At 35.8% G+C, this 13,683-nt stretch overlaps 1 protein-coding gene across 3 annotated transcripts in view; it reads left to right on the top strand.

Moving 5' to 3' along the window:
* Nucleotides 1-13,683, top strand: part of LOC114659191 (guanine nucleotide-binding protein G(I)/G(S)/G(O) subunit gamma-12-like) — a 284,521-nt gene that overhangs the window by 95,077 nt on the left and 175,761 nt on the right. The window lies entirely within an intron of this gene.

The following is a 13,683-nucleotide window of genomic DNA, read 5'->3' as shown; positions in this document are numbered from 1 at the left end:
CTGCTGATATTCGCATTTGCGCTGCAAGAGAAACCTCAGTGCCAGGATGCATTCGATAGTACACTGCTTAGGCGTAAAACCAGACTACTCCAGTTGCTAGTAAGTGATCAAGTAATCACGGATCTTATTGAGGATGTCCCTAGCAAGGATCTTACCTGGCACCAACAACAGTTGGTAGCTGCTGCAATCCAGGCAATTACCCTTCCCTTTCCAGATAGGAATGACAAATATCGTTTTCCAGTCAGTTGGGATGACGCCAGTCTCCCAAATGGAAGCAAAGATTGCTTGCAGTGCCAGGAGGTCTGCCTTACCACCAGCCTGGAGAAGTTCACCGCGGATACCACAGATCCCTGCAGTCGTCCTTCCCCTCAGATGGTTCACCACTTGTGCAGTTTCAGTGAGATTGGGTGGTTTACAGCTGATTGGAGCATCAGCATCAAGAACCATCGACCCAGAGATATCCAACATCCTAGCCAGAGGATCAAACAGTTGCTTTAAACTGCTGCTCAAAGTATCCAGCCCAGCGGATCACAAATGCAGTGTTATCAGTAAGGACCGTTGCATCAGCCACCCTGACTGCGAGTCTTCGAGGAACAGATTTGGATGTGCTAATGCTTTGATTCCTCTATAAGCAGGACGTGAGTCACTAGACCACAGATGGTGTGTCACCTGCTCACAGATTCTTCTAACAAATGCTTCCTCATCTGCCCTCAGAGCCATTCGTAGCCGTTCTTCTCAGTTCCCAGTACAGACTGGAGTTGCCATCAAGCTGTGCGCTACAACTCCTCTCAATGATATCCAGAGTGCCCTGCGAAATGAAAACACCTATACGCTATGTCTTATTTATTTTAACAAGCAGAAATCATTATATGTATGTGATATTACCTGACTTAAACCTGGGATCTTGCAATTTATTTTCAATGCACTTTATTAAGTCAATAATATATAAGTATTTCTAATATTATCTACAATGAAAATAAGACACTTCAATGTGTATAATACAGGTTCCTTATGCCACATGTACCATGAATTTCTTACTTGTAGGTGCTAATGAATAGGCGTCTTGTTACCAATTCTTAAGAAAATGCAATGTACATTAATATTTTGCAAATAAAGATATGAGATGTATTTTGATCTAAATTCTAGTTGTAAATCAAACCTGTCTTTCAAACACTAACCTGCAGTATGTAAATTTATAAGCTTACTTCAGGGATATACAATTAATACCTGTTTGTTACCTTTGTATGAATGCTTTGAAACTCTGATGTAAGGCCTGAACAAGTGGACCTCACACTGGGGTTCAAAAAATATCCCACATAGTGAAGTATTTAAAAAAAAACAGATGTTAAATGTTGGTAGACCTTTTAAAAGAATTGTTGGTAAATGTATTAAATTTTTATTGTAAATGTGCTTGCTTTGTTGATAGTAGTCAATATTGCATCAACAGTTCTTTAATTTAACATGACTGGTATTGTTTTTGTCTTGAATGTGTTGTGTAATTTATGTACATTGTGCAAAACATTGTCTGTAAAACTATAGTTATCAGAATAAATAGATACCCTTAGCCAGTGCTGCTCACTAAACTGTTTTCCTTCAAACAAAAATAAAAACACAGTGATACCAGTAGTTAGAGATCCTTTACACATTTATTAGGATTTTTGTCCTGGCACCATTGTCACTCCCTATAATAAGATACATAATACGGAGAACTATACATAATACTTTCAAGAATAGATAAGGGGGCTGTTCAAAATGGGTACATTGTTGTTTATTTTAATATTTTTGTTTCTCCAAGTAAAAATTTCTGTTATGAAAACCATTCCTCACATTTGTAGTAAATATGCCTATGGGAATTTTCTTTGTGTTACATATAAAACAACAAAGTATATTTTAGGTTGATTCTTTGTCCAAGTTCTACTTAGAGGCCGTTTGCACTTTAGTGTACATTATCAATCTTACACTGTATTGGTCAGACTGTTAACATGAAGAAGGTTTTGCCACTTTTGAATTTACTGGATCTTTTCATACTTTTGTAGTAGCATAGAATGTAATAATACATTAGACCACACTACATAGTAAAAGTGATGAGGATTTTGAATCCTCTTGCGAGCACAGTATACAGGTTGCTCCTTAAAAATATGATTCATTGATGATTTGCATGTAAGCAAGCAAACCATTGCTTACTAATAAAAACATTGTTCTTCTCTAGTTTGATAAAAAGATTTCAGTTGATCCTCTAGTCTAGACCAGGGGTTCTCAACGTCAGTCCTGGGGCCCACTGTGGCTGCAGGTTTTTGTTCCAACCAGCTTCAGTTTTTAATTGGACTCCTGGGCTAATTAAGTGAATTGTTATTTGCCAGATTCTGTGTTGTGGGACAAATATAGAAATTAAAAAACTAAGTTTGTTAAAATATATATATATATATATATATATATATATATATATATATATATATATATATATATATATATATATATATATATATATATTAAAATGTACCAAGCAGTTATATGTATATATCTTGATTTTCATTCAGTTTTTTGCCGGGTGTTCTAATTGTTTAATTAATTCATTATTTTCTAATTAGTGGGTCTAATGCTGAAGTAGTTGCAGCCTTTCATGATTCAGTTCTGTTTACCTGGCTGTCTAAGAGGAGAAAAAAAATACCAGCTAATTAATTGAGATCAGTGTTATCAGGTGTTGTCACTGATTATGAATCTGGTTGGAACAAAAACCTGAAAGCACAGTGGGCCCCCAGGACCGATGTTGAGAACCCCTGGTCTAGACTATATACATGGTCCCAGAAACTGCAGTTTTTTTGATTACATGATTCATGTTACGTCAAACAGTGGTTCCTTTGAAAATAACAGCCTGATAAGAACTGTTTAGTGAAGGACTGCATCAGCTGTAGTCTGCAAAAGAAATAAGTATTTAAGACCTCAGATGCAACGATACCAATACTGGTATTAGATTTTGGTCCTATACAGTGCTCATGTACTTGTACCCATACAGATGCACCAATGCCTAAAACCGATGCTATTAACATGAAAGTGTGGAAGAAAAAAAAACACAAAATGTCTGAGATGTGAAAATTTTCTTATAATTAACGATGATAACCAAAGCCTAGCGGACTATAAACTGTGAATGTACACATAAAATAATTAACGATGATAACCAAAGACTAGCGGACTATAAACTGTGAATGTACACATAAAAATGAGCTTGGAGAAATTGCCTCTGGTTGTGCACAGCATCAGCCAGTGATGCAGCATACTGTAGCAAGGAGAGAAAAAATGTCAAACGATAACCCGCGGGCAGTAACAATAAAAGAACCTTTTGCACAGTATATTGTTCTTGACGATGAACCACTGTCGTGTGTTAATTGGGCACCTCCTGAATTTTTTGGAACTGGAGTACAACATTCCAAGTTATGCTTACGTCACAGAGATCATCTTACCAAGGATTCACGAGTTTGTGAAAAAGCATGTCTGTCAGCATTAAGCTTCACCACTGACACATGGAGTAGCAGTGTTCGTCCAATGTCTACCATCGGCTTAACTGCACAGTGGATAGATGAGAAATTTGCTGTCAAGCGTGTTATGCTGCATGCAAAGTAGTTTTGAGGCTCCCAATATAGTCCACACAATAGCAGATGCATTTCAGGAAATGCTTGGCACTTGGGCCATTCTGAAAAATTATGTGCACATTGTGGTCCACGACAATGCCAAAAATATGATAAAAGGCTTTGATGATGCTGAAGTCCCATGTTTTTCCTGTGTAGCTCATACACTATGGCTGGCAGTGGCCAAGTGCGTTTTTGCAGAACGAAGTGTTGCTGATGCTGTGACAGTCGGGTGTAAACTAGCCATTTTAAGCATTCCGCCTTAGCATACTCCCTCTTAGAGGACATTCAGCATCACCACTCTACTCGATCCAAGATATCCCCCCATTTAACAGGCTATGTAATGCAACAAAGTTAAAAGCAGCGTGTATGGACGCTCCACTAGTTGCTTTTCCTAGGTCACATACTCAATTTTTAATGGTGAAACTAAACTGTAAATGCTAAGATGGCTTACTTAAAATAAAAAAATGAACTTCACTATTTAAACTGTGCCACGTATTCTTCACATATTAATTTGGAAACGTTTCATTGTCTTCTAAGCATTTTGTAATTGAAGAGTTTGTTTAGGACACGATAAATGCCCAGTTTTCACTTTGTGTTTTAATCACTGAAATGAAACACTCAAGGGTCACTTAATATACATACTAATTTTGGCAGATCATATTACAAGTAAATGTGTTTTTTTGTTGTTTTTTTTTGCAAAACACTGTATCTGATGCATCTGTTTTGTAACAGAATGCGACAGAATAGAAATCCATGCTGTGCTTCATCATTGCTTCAGAATGTGAAACATTATTGAAGTACAATTTTGTTATTTACTGTGTAACACTGCAAACAAGTACTGAACATAAAACTTGCTTGTTGTTTTTATTGGTTATGTGTGTCTGCATCAATATTGATGGCTCTGCATTCAATTTGATTATTTTACTTGGAGCAATGCTATTTTTCCTTTTGTCTAAGAAAGATCACATCTTTCTATCCCACTTCATTATTTTAATGTATCATATACTCACTATTAAAAATTAATTCAATGGATTATATCTCATTCTCACACTGATAGATATTCTTTTGAAACTGCATGAGTTAGTATTAGATTTTCACAAATTTGTGTCCTAAACATAACTATGTGTAAATAATTTGGAGGAATGTATTATTAATTACTTCCCATGGGTGGCTAATTAAAAAAATCCTTAATTGCCAAAATTAAATAAAATAAATATGTAGCATTTTGGAACAATCTCTTCAATTACTTACATATAATGTCTTTAAGTATCAAAAATTGTGTATTGATTGGACATATAACTGGCATGCATATAATTAGAAAAAATGTTTCCTGTTGTAGATGTAAGGATTGGCTCTTTTCAAACATCAGTACAAATAAGGAAGCCAAATAGATGATGTTGCTGGAGCTGCAGGAATTGTGTGGTCTAGAGGCAGCTGGACAGGGTTATGTGGCACTGCCTGCCATAAGTCCCTGGAAGGATCAGCTGAGTAGTAGTTTGAAGCATATGTTTAATGAGTTTGTAGATGAACATGCAGTGGCGTCAATGTGCTGTGTTCCAATAGCTACTGCCATACAGCTGTAAACATACTTGGGAGAGATCACAGTTTTTCGTTCAGACAAACCACTTAAGCAGTGGTCAGTTAACAAAGTGAAGTTCCTCACTTTGTCTCAGATGTCAAGGAAACCTTTCAGCTCCATGCAGTAGTGTACAGTAGACAGTGAGAGATTATTTAGTGCATTGTCATATTGTTCATGAAACCAGTAACAAGCTTACAGCTGAACATGCAGAGATGCTTCTTTTCATCAAAAGGAATCTGCCACTTACTTTCTCAAAAGAGTCATAGACCTATTCAGTGGCAGGTGTTCCCCAATAACTTTTGACCTGTATACCTTTATGCCTCTGAGATAGCTATCTTAAAAAATAAGATACCAGTAACAGAAATGTTTTTATGTTGACTCAAATGTTGTACTATGTGATTTTTGATTATTTTTCTGTGAAACCTGGGCCATTATAAAAATGGTGTTATAATCTAATCTATGTAATGTACCCTACTTTGAGTTATTTGTTCAATTTTGAATTGCTTTATTTCAGGTTTAGTCTTATAGTTGATGTTAACAGTGAAGTTGACAGTTGATAGACACAAACAAATGCTACCTTCCAGCCTCACTATAATGGTACTGGTATCTGTGAATACTAAAAAAACAAGTATAGGTAGTCGTACCTGGTCTGAAAAAAATGGTATTGTTACATCCCTATTTCGGACTTTAGGATGACACAGTGAATCAGTAGTTTGTGCTGCAGCCTCACAGCACCAGAGTTTTGAGCTTGAATCCGGTGCCCAGTTATTGTCTGCATGGAATTAACATGTTCTCCTAGTAATATGTGAGATTTCTTCAAAGTACTCCAGCATCCTCCTGCTCCCTTAAGACATGTTAAATGATGATTCCAAATAGGCCCAATGTGGTTGCAAGTGAGATTGTATATGTTGTCCTGTGATCATAAGCACCCTGTCGAAGGCTAGTTCAAGCAGTTAGTGACATGGGGAATGACAATTTGGTATGTTTCTTTTATTCATGTATGTTTTTTTTTCTGACTTAATATGACTCAAATTTGTAGAGGGAAGAATACTTTTAAACTAAACTGTATATCCTTTTTTGTAGTAACATTATATTGATATTTATACTAATTTTCAAAAGAACAAATTGAATTTGACATGTTCTCACTAAATAATAATGCATTGGTTAAAAAAGTAGATCCATTCATCCCTTTTGAATTTCTAGAAAGAATTCACTGTAGGAAATAATAAATACAAGCCTTGAAAGCCTACAAAAGCACCTATATTTAGAAAGAAGCAATGAGTCCATTTACATGCACACACAAAAGTAGGATAAGGTGAGCAACACAGTTAAGGCTGTAACCTTGTTTCTTAAAAACCCCTGTTTGAACACGTGAGTCCACTTATGTAGTTCTCCTTTGGCAAAACACTTCAATGTAATAAAAATGACCTAAAAAGCTTAAATATCATGAACTGCTGCCATGAATCCAGAAACAAGCATGGAGCCTGTGTCTCCGAGATTGTGCTGCTGAGCTTAGCACTGCACCCCCTAAACTCATCAACATAAATTTTGCAATTTCTGAAATATTGAGACATATTACTTCAACCAGGAGAAGAAATAATGTGACTGCCTGAGCATTTGCCTCGGGGAATTTATCTTTGTGAACACTTTCACTATTTCCTATTTGTGGCTGCTAGATCATGTGAGAAAAAAAAAAACACGCATAGGCTAACAGAGTACGTCGGTTATATGCAGACTATGGAACCCTTAACTGCAATCCAGTCAACGGTTTACATGGCCACATAAGTGGGTTACTCATGTAGAAATCTTTTTGTGTCAGACCACTTTCCCACAGACCAATATCACAGTTTCTCTAACCAGAATAAGGATATACATATTATTTTTCATTCACATGTTTCTGTGAATAACTAGGTTATTAAAGTGCATGTAAATGCACCCAATGTCTAACCACTTAAATCACATTAGACTGTTCCAATGATTCCCATTGCACATTCCTAACTTTTGAGCATATATTATTACTGAAGGAATACATTTGAAGTCATTGAGTCAATTTATGTTTTTTTGCTCATTTTTGGCAGTACATCAGTCATTTTTGGCATTGGGCTTTTGATAAATGTTTTAATGAGGGAACTGTGTAGCTCAATAGGGGCTTCCATGAAAAAAATGATGCAACCTGTGGTTCATTACATTAATAAATACATAAAGAATGAAATGTTGAACCATCGCTAGATACTGTAAATTAAGGCATTTCTGTAGGTTTGTACAGATTATCACATTTTGTCAAGTGCATTATTTTTTTATAGGACTGCCACTGGAGCTGTGCTGAGCCTACTTTCATTTTTCCCACTTTCGATTTTGTTTCTTGAGGCTTTTTTTCTAAATTTCCTGTTTCTTTTCTTGAAGATGCCTAAACACTGACTCCCACAGTGGCACCTTCCTGTGCTTCATGTGCTTTCTGTCTTTGCTTTTTTGTTAATTAAAGTAATTTTTTATCTGTTAGCCATTCCTTTTTGTGTTTCTTGTCTACATTGTCTCCTTCACTCTCACTTTAAGCCTAATAGTGGTTATCTGGTTTTATCATGTCTTTTGCTTGCAATGTAATTTGTGTAAGGTGATAACTGTCACTTTAACTGATTCCTATTAAATTAATGACAAATTTGAAAATTGTTATTATATAGGTAGTGTATTCTACATAACAAGTATAAGAACGATGCCTTGCTGAATTGTTCAGAAACTGGAACAACTGTCTAATATCACTGCATAAACAAACCTTACACTGAAATTTCATTCTCTGTGAAAGCACTGAAAAGCTTAACTCAAAATTATTTTTTCTAATGTGACATTGTTTATTTGAAGGCGAAAAACAACAAAATATAGAGCAATCTTTTCCAACAGTAATTTGAATCTTTTGGGGTAAATGTGTTTTTTTGCTCTCTGCCTCTGCCTCCAGGTAGATTTCCTCCAAGTTGTTCAGGTTAGTTGAATAATATTTGTGCATAACATTTTTCAAATAGTGCCACATATTCTCACTTGAACTGAGATCAAGGCTTTGACTTGGACCTTTCTGTCTTTGAACAGCTCCAATGTTATTCTTGCTTTGGAATCATTGTCCTGCTGAAGTAGGAATTTTTGCCCAAGCTTCAAACAAAGTACTCTTGCAGCATTTATTTAAAATTTTCACTCTTTTTTTCCTTATGTTTTATTGAGTTGCCCAGTCCATTATGATGAAAAGCAGCCTAATATCGAAATGCTGCCACCACCATACTTGGTTGCGGTTATGATGTTTTTGAGGAGTGGCCAGTGTTACATTTCTGCCACAATACCTGTTTCAGCTATGAACAAAAAAATCTTGGTCTCATCTGACCTCAGAACTTTTCCCTTTTTTATCTCATGCTTTTTTCGCAAGCTTCTGACATGCTTTCATGTGTCTTTTTGTTTAGTTCAGTGTTCTACAGAGCTTGTGATTTGGCTAATTGGTGTGCCTTTATTTCAGCCTTAGCTACTGAACCCTGTAGCTCCTTCAAAGTGATTGTTGGCCTCTCTCTGGCTTTCCTCACAAATCTTTCATATTTCCGCAGGGAGTTTTGCGAAGCAGCTTTATCTAGTCAGTGTCTGGGTGGTTTGATGCAGCTTCCACTTGCTGATAATTGAACCAGCATTGCCCAGTGGGAGGTTTAAACACATTAGATAGATGGATGGATGGATGGATGGATGGATGGATGGATGGATGGATGGATGGATGGATGGATGGATGGATGGATAGATAGATAGATACTTTATTAATCCCAAGGGGAAATTCACATACTTGGATATTCTTGTCAGCCCTTTTCGCAATTTATGTGTTTATATTATTTTCATTCAGTTCATATTCACAACTATCCTTCAGATTCTTAAATAAAGTTACTTTAACTGTGGGGTTTTATCCAAACAATGTGGCAGTTATCTTAATGGTTCACTGGGGGAGGCCATTTGAAAAAGCAATTGTGTACTTGTAGAATGTTCATAACATAGGGAGTCAGGGGGCGCAAGCAGCATAGCTTCTTTTCCTCCTCTCATTAAAATCTTTTTCACATTTAAAAAGCTAATTGTAAGTTTAAGAGCTTTGAAATAAAAATATCACATAGAATACATTTTTAGTGTTGTATTTGTTATGCAGTAAAATCAGAGAATTTCTGAAGAGTCTGAATGCTTGGATGAAGCACAGTAAGTGTCGATGTCATAATTGAAAGTCACTTGTTTCATATATTTTAAAATGTAATGTCAGAGCAATAGGGGTCTAGAACTTAGTTTGAAATATGGAAATGTTCATGGTTTCACAGACATATTAAGGAAGAGAGAGATGTTTAAAGATTTTAACCAAATAAAGTTTATACACAAGAAGAGTAGAAAAGCTTTGAAATTATGAGAAATTCGACTTTACTTTCCCAGCTGTCTCTCATTTTTATATTATAAGCATTGGGGTCAGATGTTTTAACAACTACAGTTTTTAAAGATAAATGATTAGATAGAATTTATTGAAAATAATTTGGAAATGAACAAAGTGAAGCCCAGCAGAAACCTTTTTGTTTTTCTCATGTTTTAAAGTTATTAGGGGCCAAGCAGAAAACTTCTAATTCATTTGTTATCTTTGAATAATTTCTATCTAACTTGAGAAGTGAATTGATGTAAGCCAAATGATAAAGGTGCATTCAAGTTACAAGAGGTGATATCTGACTGGGGAGAAATGCAAGTGGCATTTTCCCATTTACACTTTTCACCAATTTTTTAATTTTAGTCAGTGTTAAGGATGACTTTTACGCCTATCATATACAGTACAAGTAAGGTAAAGGAAGTAAATAAAAGCAAGCAAAAGATGCTGCTCTTGTATTTTGTTGAATACCTCTCTAGAAGCAATCTGAATCTACCATATTTAAATTGTGCTCATCTGAACATTGAGATTGTTGAGACAGGCAGTGATCCTGTCCTTTCCTGAGGTGCTTCCTGGAGTAATTTACGCTTTGGGAATTGTTAACTTAATTAAGCATCTGGTTTGTTTGCAAATTAAGAGACCCACAGGAAACAGTTCATTCTGCTTGTGTATATAACTTAACCATTTCTTGTCAGTACTGACACACATTTGTTCAAATGAAGTCCCTTTAATGGCAGTTCTGTAATTTTTAGTGTTTAGTGACCTGAATTTGTTTAAATGAAGCAGATTGGCTTGTGTTTGCCTACTAAGCTGTCTGGGTAGACATTGTTAAAATACTTTATTAAATTAATATTTATATCCTAACATGATATTGAACATAATATATACCCCCATATTCTCTTAATGCAAGTTTATTCATCCATTTTGTACATGTTCGTTTAACTTAAAATAGCCAGTACGTATTATTTGTCAATGGTCAGGCATTAAACACTTTTGTTACAAGGTTGCCCTCTGCTGGGTAATGTGGATTTTCAAATTCATTTATTTAACCTAAAGATGTGTATAGTGAATTTGTATTAGCACATCTAAATACATTGTTGAAGTTAGATTTTAAATCTTTTATTGATCTTCACTTTACAGCATGTAAAGGAATTACAAAGTATGGCTCCTGCATGTTTCAACAATTTTAAAAGTAAGCAGCTACTTTTTATTACAAGTGTTGCATTTCCCATGCTTATCATCAGCCAGTAAACTCTTTCTTTCCTCTAAGTCCCACTTCATGTGTGTTTGTTGTTGTCAATGTTCAGATTTTTCTACAAGGATAGGGTTCAGTGGTTACCATAAAATACTGCTTTTAAGTAACTTCTGTATTATACTGTTGATGCCTGTCTAGACCAGCAACACATGACTATATATTAGGATAACACTTTCTAAACTGAGATTCACCAGAGTATACCATCAGGTATCAGTATTTTCTGTAGTCAGCTACGGTAGGTCTATGATTATCATGAGAAGGAAATATTCCACTTATTCTGTCAAGTCTGTGGATTCAAATAAAATTTTCAACTACGTAGTTCTTATCATGACTACTGAATAGAACACTCCGTGATACAAAGCTGTTACCCTTTTTTAGCTGAGCAGTATTCCAATAGTATTTCATTGTAATTTGGTTTCTGTGTAAATATTATTGTTGGTCAAGTGTTACACTCTTTGTTCTGTCTTACTGGATGGTAGATGCAGTTCTATGGCATTGACACAGACTACATACTGTATATTGGGTTCACATCCTATAATCATTTAGTATAAGTGAGGGAGTGATTACATATTATGAATTGTCAAGCAATAGCATAAGCAGCAGAGAACCAAGAATTGTTTCTCAAACAACTACTTGTTTCTGGAATGATTAGTATAGTTGAGCAACATGAAAATTAAAGTTAAAAACTGCAGAGTCCACTTTGAATCTAGTTGTAATTATGATAGTTTGAGATAATCTGTCAAAGTATAAATAAAGTTTTTAAAATCATTTTCACCTTTCACATCATATTGTTTAATGTCTTTTATTTTCACAATGTAGTTTGCCCCTCCTTGGACGTTTACCTCTGCCCTTTGACGACAAACTTTGAAAACTGCAGAATTAAAGGGTTTAGTGTTTGCAAATTATTGGTAGCTAAAAAATTTTATTTAGTTATTATTTATTTTAATTTTTACTTGTGTCTTTGCTTACTCTCAGATTTTACACTAACAGGTATTTGAGTGATTGTGGGTGTGAGCTTCATTATAAATATATTTGGGGAGGAAGAATGTGTTACTTAAATTACAATATAAATGTCATTGTACTCCATATGCTCTGCACCTTGTTTTGCAGTTTTCTTTTAATACTTCCAGACTTGTCCACTGAAAAGGCTTCTGTTCTGCTGTCAGTGAGAATTCCATTTGAATTACTTGTTTTTGTGTGCAGCCAAGACTATTGCTGTGTCAGACTATGGTCTGCAGTTTGGGAAAAAAAATGTTTAACAAAAAGAAGTAACACTACAAACTGCATTCCTACTTGGAAACACTGAACTTTTTTATTCGTTTATGCATGACAGAGTCACTTAATTAATGCAATCATTTTCTGACTTTTACCTTATTCCTCATTCTACATGCCTTTGAAATTCTACTGAGGTTTCATTATATGCCTGAAATTTGTGGGTTTATATTTTAAAATGTTCCCAGAATTTTTTTATAGCCTCAGAGTGAGAAACAAGACTTATACTCATAAAAGACAATATCTGTGCTAGCACTCTCACAAGGTCAGCTTGACTAGTTGATCATTGTATGCATTTCTGTCTACCTCACAAGTGCTCTCTTTTTTTAAGTGCAGCTGAAAAGTATGGAAGAAATATGATTATAGTATTTGAGTGAGCCATGTTAAAAGCTGTCTTGTTTTCCCCAATAGTGTTGCTTAAAGGCCTGACAGGATTTGTGTGAAAAATATAGTTCCTTACTTTGTGTTTTCTTTGATTTTTCCCACTTTGAATGTGTACATTTTGAGACTACTCAGTTTCTAGGACTGCTGCATTCATTCTGAGAAAACAAGTATGGTTTATGTTCTACAATATGAAGTCTGCTCTGTTGATTTATTGTGTCATATATAAAGCTCTGTAAACTGGTAATTATTTCGGAATGGCCATGGGTAACACAATATAAATATATATTATATGCTGTATGTATAAAAAAAAAAAGAAAGTTGTTCTGTGTTGACCATTTAAGAATAAATAAGAAATGCAGCATTTTTGTCTGTGCTGTGTGACGTCAACCCCGACATAGACAGACACAGGAGGCACAAGTGCAAACACACGCTTTATTTTCTTTTTTCTCTCGTGGGAAATGCCTTCCCCCGTTTCACACAAGTGCAACACAGTCCCAAAGCACAGCTAAGCACAGCACAATTCTTCTTCTCTCTCTGTCACTTTTTCTTTTCCTTCCTCCACTCCTCCAGGCAAGCTTCGTCTCCCTCCTCCCATAGTCCTTTTTTAAGGCACCCAGAAGTGCTGCAGGTGCTTGATGACCTTCTTCTGGCAGCACTACCGGGTATGGCGGAAGAACTTCCCATACGGGCTCAGCAGCAGCTGCAGCACCCCCTGGCGGCGTCTCTGGATCCCAACAGGGAATCCAACTCCAACTCCCATGGAGCCCTGTGGGAGTTCGAGACACCGCTGTAACCCAAGGGGGCTGCCACCTAGCACTCCGGGGGAGGTAATGCTGTGGCCATGCTTCCTCTCATGGTCCTTCCATCTTGGAGGCGTCCTGGCCAGGCAAGCTGTTTACTGCTTAGTAACTATAATTCTGTGTTTCAGAATTTATTTTTTATTTAAATTTTATCATTCACCTTTTTCTTTTCATATTTTCTCTTATGTGATGGGCAGTGTAGCCTTTTGAAGGACCGAAGTAGCACATCAAGTGGTTTGTCAGTGGAGCAGACATGGAACATAGTATATGAACTCTTTTTAGTGTTTATATATTAACAGCGTTATCATTTTTCTTTTGGTTAAAGAACTTCTGAAATCCTGTCATGTAAATTGAGTTTG

Source organism: Erpetoichthys calabaricus, chromosome 10 (assembly GCF_900747795.2).
Source record: "Erpetoichthys calabaricus chromosome 10, fErpCal1.3, whole genome shotgun sequence".
Lineage (NCBI taxonomy): Eukaryota > Metazoa > Chordata > Cladistia > Polypteriformes > Polypteridae > Erpetoichthys > Erpetoichthys calabaricus.
Note: the sequence above shows the minus strand (reverse complement) of the source record. Positions and strands in the feature narration are given on the sequence as shown.